Below are 10,000 nucleotides of genomic sequence, written 5' to 3'. Positions count from 1 at the left end.
GGCCTAGGGAGGCTCTGCCGTGCCCCATGGAGGTCTAAAGGATGACCATGAGGTCAAAAGGATGACCAGTAGTTGTGGTTCTCGCCCCGGGACTTGGGTCAGAGTATAGCCCAAGTGGAGCACTTGTGTCGGACTAGGGAGGCTGTGCCGGGCCCCCTGGAGGTCTAAAGGATGACCATGAGGTCAAAAGGATGACCAGTAGTTGTGGTTCTCGCCCCGGGACTTGGGTCAGAGTATAGCCCAAGTGGAGCACTTGTGTCGGCCTAGGGAGGCTGTGCCGGGCCCCCTGGAGGTCTAAAGGATGACCATGAGGTCAAAAGGATGACCAGTAGTTGTGGTTCTCGCCCCGGGACTTGGGTCAGAGTATAGCCCAAGTGGAGCACTTGTGTCGGACTAGGGAGGCTGTGCCGTGCCCCCTGGAGGTCTAAAGGATGACCAGTAGGTGTGGTTCTCGCACCGGGACTTGGGTCAGAGTATAGCCCAAGTGGAGCACTTGTGTCGGCCTAGGGAGGCTCTGCCGTGCCCCATGGAGGTCTAAAGGATGACCATGAGGTCAAAAGGATGACCAGTAGTTGTGGTTCTCGCCCCGGGACTTGGGTCAGAGTATAGCCCAAGTGGAGCACTTGTGTCGGACTAGGGAGGCTGTGCCGGGCCCCCTGGAGGTCTAAAGGATGACCATGAGGTCAAAAGGATGACCAGTAGTTGTGGTTCTCGCCCCGGGACTTGGGTCAGAGTATAGCCCAAGTGGAGCACTTGTGTCGGCCTAGGGAGGCTGTGCCGGGCCCCCTGGAGGTCTAAAGGATGACCATGAGGTCAAAAGGATGACCAGTAGTTGTGGTTCTCGCCCCGGGACTTGGGTCAGAGTATAGCCCAAGTGGAGCACTTGTGTCGGACTAGGGAGGCTGTGCCGTGCCCCCTGGAGGTCTAAAGGATGACCAGTAGTTGTGGTTCTCGCCCCGGGACTTGGGTCAGAGTACAGCCCAAGTGGAGCACTTGCGTCGGACTAGGGAGGCTGTGCCGGGCCCCCTGGAGGTCTAAAGGATGACCAGTAGTTGTGGTTCTCGCCCCGGGCCGTGGGTCTGAGTATGGCCCAAGTGGGACACTTGTGTCGGACTAGGGAGGCTCTGCCGTGCCCCCTTGAGGTCTAAAGGATGACCATGAGGTCAAAAGGATGACCAGTAGTTGTGGTTCTCGCCCCGGGACTTGGGTCAGAGTATGGCCCAAGTGGTGCACTTGTGTCGGTCTAGGGAGGCTGTGCCGGTCCCCCTGGAGGTCTAAAGGATGACCAGTAGTTGTGGTTCTCGCCCCGGGACTTGGGTCAGAGTATAGCCCAAGTGGAGCACTTGTGTCGGACTAGGGAGGCTGTGCCGGGCCCCCTGGAGGTCTCAAGGATGACCAGTAGTTGTGGTTCTCACCCCGGGTCGTGGGTCCGAGTCTGGCCCGAGTAGAGCACTTTGGTCGGCTACCGGGGGGTGTGCCGTGCCCCCTGGAGGTCTAAAGGATGACCAGTAGTTGTGGTTCTCGCCCCGGGACTTGGGTCAGAGTATAGCCCAAGTTGAGCACTTGTGTCGGCCTAGGGAGGCTGTGCCGGGCCCCCTGGAGATCTAAAGGATGACCATGAGGTCAAAAGGATGACCAGTAGTTGTGGTTCTCGCCCCGGGACTTGGGTCAGAGTATAGCCCAAGTGGAGCACTTGTGTCGGCCTAGGGAGGCTGTGCCGGGCCCCCTGGAGGTCTAAAGGATGACCAGTAGTTGTGGTTCTCGCACCGGGACTTGGGTCAGAGTACAGCCCAAGTGGAGCACTTGTGTCGGTCTAGGGAGGCTGTGCCGGGCCCCCTGGAGGTCTAAAGGATGACCATGAGGTCAAAAGGATGACCAGTAGTTGTGGTTCTCGCCCCGGGACTTGGGTCAGAGTATAGCCCAAGTGGAGCACTTGTGTCGGACTAGGGAGGCTGTGCCGGGCCCCCTGGAGGTCTAAAGGATGACCATGAGGTCAAAAGGATGACCAGTAGTTGTGGTTCTCGCCCCGGGACTTGGGTCAGAGTATAGCCCAAGTGGAGCACTTGTGTCGGCCTAGGGAGGCTGTGCCGGGCCCCCTGGAGGTCTAAAGGATGACCATGAGGTCAAAAGGATGACCAGTAGTTGTGGTTCTCGCCCCGGGACTTGGGTCAGAGTATAGCCCAAGTGGAGCACTTGTGTCGGACTAGGGAGGCTGTGCCGTGCCCCCTGGAGGTCTAAAGGATGACCAGTAGGTGTGGTTCTCGCCCCGGGACTTGGGTCAGAGTATAGCCCAAGTGGAGCACTTGTGTCGGCCTAGGGAGGCTCTGCCGTGCCCCATGGAGGTCTAAAGGATGACCATGAGGTCAAAAGGATGACCAGTAGTTGTGGTTCTCGCCCCGGGACTTGGGTCAGAGTATAGCCCAAGTGGAGCACTTGTGTCGGACTAGGGAGGCTGTGCCGGGCCCCCTGGAGGTCTAAAGGATGACCATGAGGTCAAAAGGATGACCAGTAGTTGTGGTTCTCGCCCCGGGACTTGGGTCAGAGTATAGCCCAAGTGGAGCACTTGTGTCGGCCTAGGGAGGCTGTGCCGGGCCCCCTGGAGGTCTAAAGGATGACCATGAGGTCAAAAGGATGACCAGTAGTTGTGGTTCTCGCCCCGGGACTTGGGTCAGAGTATAGCCCAAGTGGAGCACTTGTGTCGGACTAGGGAGGCTGTGCCGTGCCCCCTGGAGGTCTAAAGGATGACCAGTAGTTGTGGTTCTCGCCCCGGGACTTGGGTCAGAGTACAGCCCAAGTGGAGCACTTGCGTCGGACTAGGGAGGCTGTGCCGGGCCCCCTGGAGGTCTAAAGGATGACCAGTAGTTGTGGTTCTCGCCCCGGGCCGTGGGTCTGAGTATGGCCCAAGTGGGACACTTGTGTCGGACTAGGGAGGCTCTGCCGTGCCCCCTTGAGGTCTAAAGGATGACCATGAGGTCAAAAGGATGACCAGTAGTTGTGGTTCTCGCCCCGGGACTTGGGTCAGAGTATGGCCCAAGTGGTGCACTTGTGTCGGTCTAGGGAGGCTGTGCCGGTCCCCCTGGAGGTCTAAAGGATGACCAGTAGTTGTGGTTCTCGCCCCGGGACTTGGGTCAGAGTATAGCCCAAGTGGAGCACTTGTGTCGGACTAGGGAGGCTGTGCCGGGCCCCCTGGAGGTCTCAAGGATGACCAGTAGTTGTGGTTCTCACCCCGGGTCGTGGGTCCGAGTCTGGCCCGAGTAGAGCACTTTGGTCGGCTACCGGGGGGTGTGCCGTGCCCCCTGGAGGTCTAAAGGATGACCAGTAGTTGTGGTTCTCGCCCCGGGACTTGGGTCAGAGTATAGCCCAAGTTGAGCACTTGTGTCGGCCTAGGGAGGCTGTGCCGGGCCCCCTGGAGATCTAAAGGATGACCATGAGGTCAAAAGGATGACCAGTAGTTGTGGTTCTCGCCCCGGGACTTGGGTCAGAGTATAGCCCAAGTGGAGCACTTGTGTCGGCCTAGGGAGGCTGTGCCGGGCCCCCTGGAGGTCTAAAGGATGACCAGTAGTTGTGGTTCTCGCACCGGGACTTGGGTCAGAGTACAGCCCAAGTGGAGCACTTGTGTCGGTCTAGGGAGGCTGTGCCGGGCCCCCTGGAGGTCTAAAGGATGACCAGTAGTTGTGGTTCTCGCCCCGGGCCGTGGGTCTGAGTATGGCCCAAGTGGGGCACTTGCGTCGGACTGGGGAGGCTCTGCCGCGCCCCCTGGAGGTCAAAAGGATGACCAGTAGTTGTGGTTCTCACCCCGGGTCGTGGGTCCGAGTCTGGCCCGAGTAGATCACTTTGGTCGGCTACCGGGGGGTGTGCCGTGCCCCCTGGAGCCATGGGAGTGAGCTCCAGCAGACTGGTATTTTTCGGAGAACCAGGCCCACACTCCTCAGACTTTGTGCCCAGGGACAGGCCACCAAAATCGGCCGCGGCTCGTGCACTTTGCCCCTGCGTTTCTCCCAGAACCAGAGCCGGAAAAATCCCAAAATTGATGCCCAGAGATAGTCGACTCTGCCTGGAATAGATTGCCACCCAAACCCGCCAACTCACGCTGGTTTTCCGATGGCCTCACCTACTAACCCGAGCATGGTCATCGCTCGCACCTTCCAAAACCTCCAGGGGCGCAGGCACTTTTCATTTACTGGCCATAAGGCCGACCGCCTTAAGCGTTAAGCGATAAGCGAAAGGCTTAGTTTGGACTTAGTTTTTGGAGCGACGAGGTCGCCGTTTTGTCAATTCTGAACCGATTTTCACGCGGTTTTCGACTGCCTGCGCCTGGGGAGCCGCCCAGAAGCCCCAGGCAGTGTTCTGGGTGGACTTCCGGACCGGTCCGGACCCGGTACCGGCCGGGGGAACCGCACCACGCCTCTCGGGCGTTTCTACACCGATTTTCGCGGGGTTTTCGACTGCATAGACGGGGCCACCTGCTGCAGGGCCCGAGGGAGGGCCTGCCTGAGCTGGGTCCGACGCAGGGCCCGGTTCCTGGAGCCCGCTGGGGGGGGGGGGGGGGGGGTTCTCTAAGGCTCACGGCGGGCTGCTGAGGGGCCGGATCGGATGCAGACAGGCGCTCCTCTGCCCAGGTCTTTGCTCCCCTGCCCCACTAGGAATGGAAGACACACTGCCAACAGCTTCTGGAGGGTGATGGGCCCTGCTGCAGACCAGGTCCGACCCAGGTTTCAGCTATCCCACCCCGCAGGGACTTAAAGACACACTGCCATCAGCTTCTGGAGGCTGCTGAGCTCTACTATAGAGCAGGTCCGACCCAGGTTTCAGCTCCTGCAGCCCACTAGGACTTAAACACACACTGCCATCAGCGTCTGGATGGTGATGGGCCCTGCTGCAGACCAGGTCCGACCCAGGTTTCAGCTATCCCACCCCGCAGGGACTTAAAGACACACTGCCATCAGCTTCTGGAGGCTGCTGAGCTCTACTATAGAGCAGGTCCGACCCAGGTTTCAGCTCCTGCAGCCCACTAGGACTTAAACACACACTGCCATCAGCGTCTGGATGGTGATGGGCCCTGCTGCAGACCAGGTCCGACCCAGGTATCAGCTCCTGCACCCCGCAGGGAATTGAAGACACACTGCCATCAGCTTCTGGAGGCTGCTGAGCTCTGCTATAGACCAGGTCCGACCCAGGTTTCAGCTCCTGCACCCCGCAGGGAACTAAACACACACTGCCATCTGCAACTGGAGGCTGCTGAGCCCTGCTGCAGACCAGGTCCGACCCAGGTTATGGCTCTCCCACCCCCCTGGGACTTAAACACACACAGCCATCAGCTTCTGGATGGTGATGGGCCCTGCTGCAGACCAGGTCCGACCCAGGTTTCTGCTCCTCAACCCCGCAGGGAATTAAAGACACACTGCCATCAGCTTCTGGAGGCTGCTGAGCTCCGCTGCAGGCCAGGTCCGACCCAGGTTACAGCTCTCCCACCCCGCAGGGAATTAAAGACACACTGCCATCAGCTTCTCGATGCTGCTGAGGCCTGCTATAGACCAGGTCCGACCCAGGTTTCTGCTCCTGCACCCCGCATGGACTTAAACCCACACTGCCATCGGATTCTGGAGGCTGCTGAGCCCTGATGCAGACCAGGTCCGACCCAAGTTTCAGCTCTCCCACCCCGCAGGGGATCAAACACACACTGCCATCAGCTGCTGGAGGCTGCTGAGCTCTGCTATAGACCAGGTCCGACCCAGGTTTCAGCTCTCCCACCAGGCAGGGACTTAAACACACACTGCCATCAGCTGCTGGAGGCTGCTGAGCTCTGCCATAGACCAGGTCCGACCCAGGTTTCAGCTCCTGCACCCCGCAGGGACTTAAACACACGCAGCCATCAGCTGCTGGAGGCTGCTGAGCTCTGCTATAGACCAGGTCCGACCCAGGTTTCAGCTCTCACACCAGGCAGGGACTTAAACACACACTGCCGTCAGCTTCTGGAGGCTGCTGAGCCCTGCTGCAGACCAGGTCCGACCCAGGTCTCAGCTCTCCCACCCCGCAGGGACTTAAACACACACTGATATCAGCTTCTGGAGGCTGCTGAGCTCTTCTATAGACCAGGTGCGACCCAGGTTTCTGCTCCTCCACCCCGCAGGGAACTAAACACACACTGCCATCAGCTTCTGGAGGCTGCTGAGCTCTGTTACAGACCAGGTCCGACCCAGGTTTCAGCTCTCCCACCAGGCAGGGTCTTAAAGACACACCGCCATCAGCGTCTGGAGGCTGCGGAGCTCTACTATAGACCAGGTCCGACCCAGGTTTCAGCTCCTCCACCCCGCCATAAGCTGCTGGAGGCTGGCTTCCGCTCCTCCACCCCGCCATCAGCTGCTGGGGGCTGGCTGGCTGCTGGAGGCTGGCTGCTGCTGCTGCTGCTCCTCCACCACGCCATCAGCAGCTGGAGGCTGCTGAGCTCTGCTATAGACCAGGTCCGACCCAGGTTTCAGCTCTCCCACCAGGCAGGGACTTAAACACACACTGCCATCAGCAACTGGAGGCTGCTGAGCTCTGCTGCAGACCAGGTCCGACCCAGCTTTCAGCTCCTGCACCCCGCAGGGACTTAAACACACACTGCCACCAGCTTCTGGAGGGTGATGGGCCCTGCTGTGGACCAGGTCCGACCCGGATATCAGCTCTCCCACCAGGCAGGGACTTAAACACACACTGCAATCAGCTGCTGGAGGCTGCTGAGCTCTTCTATAGACCAGGTCCGACCCAGGTTTCAGCTCTCCTACCAGGCAGGGACTTAAACACACACTGCCATCAGCTTCTGGAGGCTGCCGAGCCCTGCTGCAGACCATGTCCGACCCAGGTTTCAGCTCTCCCACCAGGCAGGGACTTAGAGGCACGCTGCCATCAGCTTCTGGAGGCTGCTGAGCTCTGCCATAGACCAGGTCCGACCCAGGTTTCAGCTCCTGCACCCCGCAGGGACTTAAACACACGCAGCCATCAGCTGCTGGAGGCTGCTGAGCTCTGCTATAGACCAGGTCCGACCCAGGTTTCAGCTCTCCCACCAGGCAGGGACTTAGAGGCACGCTGCCATCAGCTTCTGGAGGCTGCTGAGCTCTGCCATAGACCAGGTCCGACCCAGGTTTCAGCTCCTGCACCCCGCAGGGACTTAAACACACGCAGCCATCAGCTGCTGGAGGCTGCTGAGCTCTGCTATAGACCAGGTCCGACCCAGGTTTCAGCTCTCACACCAGGCAGGGACTTAAACACACACTGCCATCAGCTGCTGGAGGCTGCTGAGCTCTGCTATAGACCAGGTCCGACCCAGGTTTCTGCTCCTCCACCCCGCAGGGAATTAAAGACACACTGCCATCAGCTTCTGGATGGTGATGGGCCCTGCTGCAGACCAAGTCCGACCCGGGTTACAGCTCTCCCACCAGGCAGGGAATTAAACACACACTGCCATCAGCTTCTGCTGGCTGCTGAGCTCTGCTGCAGACCAGGTCCGACCCAGGTTTCAGCTCCTGCACCCCGCAGGGAACTAAACACACACTGCCATCACCTTCTGCTGGCTGCTGAGCCCTGCTGCAGACCAGGTCCGACCCAGGTTTCAGCTCCTGCACCCCGCAGTGGATTAAAGACACACTGCCATCAGGTTCTGGAGGCTGCTGAGCTCTGCTGCAGACCAGGTCCGACCCAGGTTATGGCTCTCCCACCCCGCAGGGACTTAAACACACACCGCCGTCAGCTTCTGGATGGTGATGGGCCCTGCTGCAGACCAGGTCCGACCCACGTTTCAGCTCTCCCACCCCGCAGGGGATGAAACACACACTGCCATCAGCTTCTGGAGGCTGCTGAGCTCTGCTAAAGACCAGGTCCGACCCAGCTTTCAGCTCTCCCACCAGGCAGGGAGTTAAAGACACACTGTCATCGGCTTCTGGAGGGTGCTGAGCCCTGCTGCACACCAAGTCTGACCCAGGTTTCAGCTCATCCACCCCGCAGGGACCTAAACACACACTGCCATCAGCTTCTGAGTGGTAATGGGCCCTGCTGCAGACCAGGTCCGACCCAGGTTTCAGCTCCTCCACCCCGCCATCACCAGCTGGAGGCTGGCTGCTGCTCCTGCACCCTGCCATCAGCTGCTGGAGGCTTCTGTTCCTCCACCCCGCCATCAGCAGCTGGAGGCTGGCTGCTGGAGGCTGGCTGCTGCTCCTCCACCCCGCCATCAGCTGCTGGAGGCTGGCTGCTGCTCCTGCACCCCGCCATCAGCTGCTGGAGGCTGGCTGCTGGAGGCTGGCTGCAGCTCCTCCACCCCACCATCAGCTGCTGGACGCTGGCTGCAGCTCCTGCACCCCGCCATCAGCTGCTGGAGGCTGGCTTCTGCTCCTCCACCCCGCCATCAGCTGATGGAGGCTGCCTGCTTCTCCACCCCGCCATCACTAGCTGGAGGCTGGCTGCTGGAGGCTGGCTGCAGCTCCTCCACCCCGCCATCAGCTGCTGGAGGCTGGCTGCTGCTCCTGCACCCCGCCATCAGCTGCTGGAGGCTGGCTGCTGCTCCTCCACCCAACCATCAGCTGCTGGACGCTGGCTGCAGCTCCTCCACCCCACCATCAGCTGCTGGACGCTGGCTGCAGCTCCTCCACCCCGCCATCAGCTGCTGGAGGCTGCCTGCAGCTCCTGCACCCCGCCATCAGCTGCTGGAGGCTGCCTGCAGCTCCTGCACCCCGCCATCACCAGCTGGAGGCTGGCTTCTGCTCCTACACCCCGCCATCAGCTGATGGAGGCTGCCTGCTTCTCCACCCCGCCATCACTAGCTGGAGGCTGGCTGCTGGAGGCTGGCTGCAGCTCCTCCACCCCACCATCAGCTGCTGGACGCTGGCTGCAGCTCCTGCACCCCGCCATCAGCTGCTGGAGGCTGCCTGCAGCTCCTGCACCCCGCCATCACCAGCTGGAGGCTGGCTTCTGCTCCTCCACCCCGCCATCAGCTGATGGAGGCTGCCTGCTTCTCCACCCCGCCATCACTAGCTGGAGGCTGGCTGCTGGAGGCTGGCTGCAGCTCCTCCACCCCGCCATCAGCTGCTGGAGGCTGGCTGCTGCTCCTCCACCCAACCATCAGCTGCTGGACGCTGGCTGCAGCTCCTCCACCCCACCATCAGCTGCTGGACGCTGGCTGCAGCTCCTCCACCCCACCATCAGCTGCTGGACGCTGGCTGCAGCTCCTCCACCCCGCCATCACCAGCTGGAGGCTGCCTGCTGCTCCTCCACCCCGCCATCAGCTGATGGACGCTGGCTGCAGCTCCTCCACCCCGCCATCTGCTGCTGGAGGCTGGCTGGCCGCTGGAGGCTGGCTGCTGCTCCCACACACCGCCATCAGCTGCTGGAGGCTGGCTGGCTGCTGGAGGCTGGCTGCTGCTGCTCCTCCTCCCCGCCATCACCAGCTGGAGGCTGGCTGCTGCTCCTACACCCCGCCATCAGCTGATGGAGGCTGCCTGCTCCTCCGCCCCGCCATCACCAGCTGGAGGCTGGCTGCTGGAGGCTGGCTGCAGCTCCTTCACCCCGCCATCACCAGCTGGAGGCTGGCTTCTGCTCCTGCACCCCGCCATCAGCTGCTGGAGGCTGGCTTCTGCTCCTCCACCCCGCCACCAGCTGCTGGAGGCTGGCTGCTGCTCCTGCACCCCGCCATCAGCTGCTGGAGGCTTCTGTTCCTCCACCCCGCCATCAGCAGCTGGAGGCTGGCTGCTGGAGGCTGGCTGCTGCTCCTCCACCCCGCCATCAGCTGATGGACGCTGGCTGCAGCTCCTCCACCCCGCCATCACCAGCTGGAGGCTGCCTGCTGCTCCTCCACCCCGCCATCAGCTGCTGGAGGCTGGCTGCTGCTCCTGCACCCTGCCATCAGCTGCTGGAGGCTGGCTGCTGCTCCTCCACCCCACCATGACCTGCTGGAGGCTGGCTGCAGCTCCTCCACCCCGCCATCAGCTGCTGGAGGCTGGCTGCAGCTCCTCCACCCCACCATCAGCCG

This window comes from Nothobranchius furzeri, unplaced genomic scaffold (assembly GCF_043380555.1).
Source record: "Nothobranchius furzeri strain GRZ-AD unplaced genomic scaffold, NfurGRZ-RIMD1 Scf079, whole genome shotgun sequence".
Classification (NCBI taxonomy): domain Eukaryota; kingdom Metazoa; phylum Chordata; class Actinopteri; order Cyprinodontiformes; family Nothobranchiidae; genus Nothobranchius; species Nothobranchius furzeri.
The sequence above is the reverse complement of the archived record's forward strand: the minus strand, read 5'-3'. Positions refer to the sequence as shown.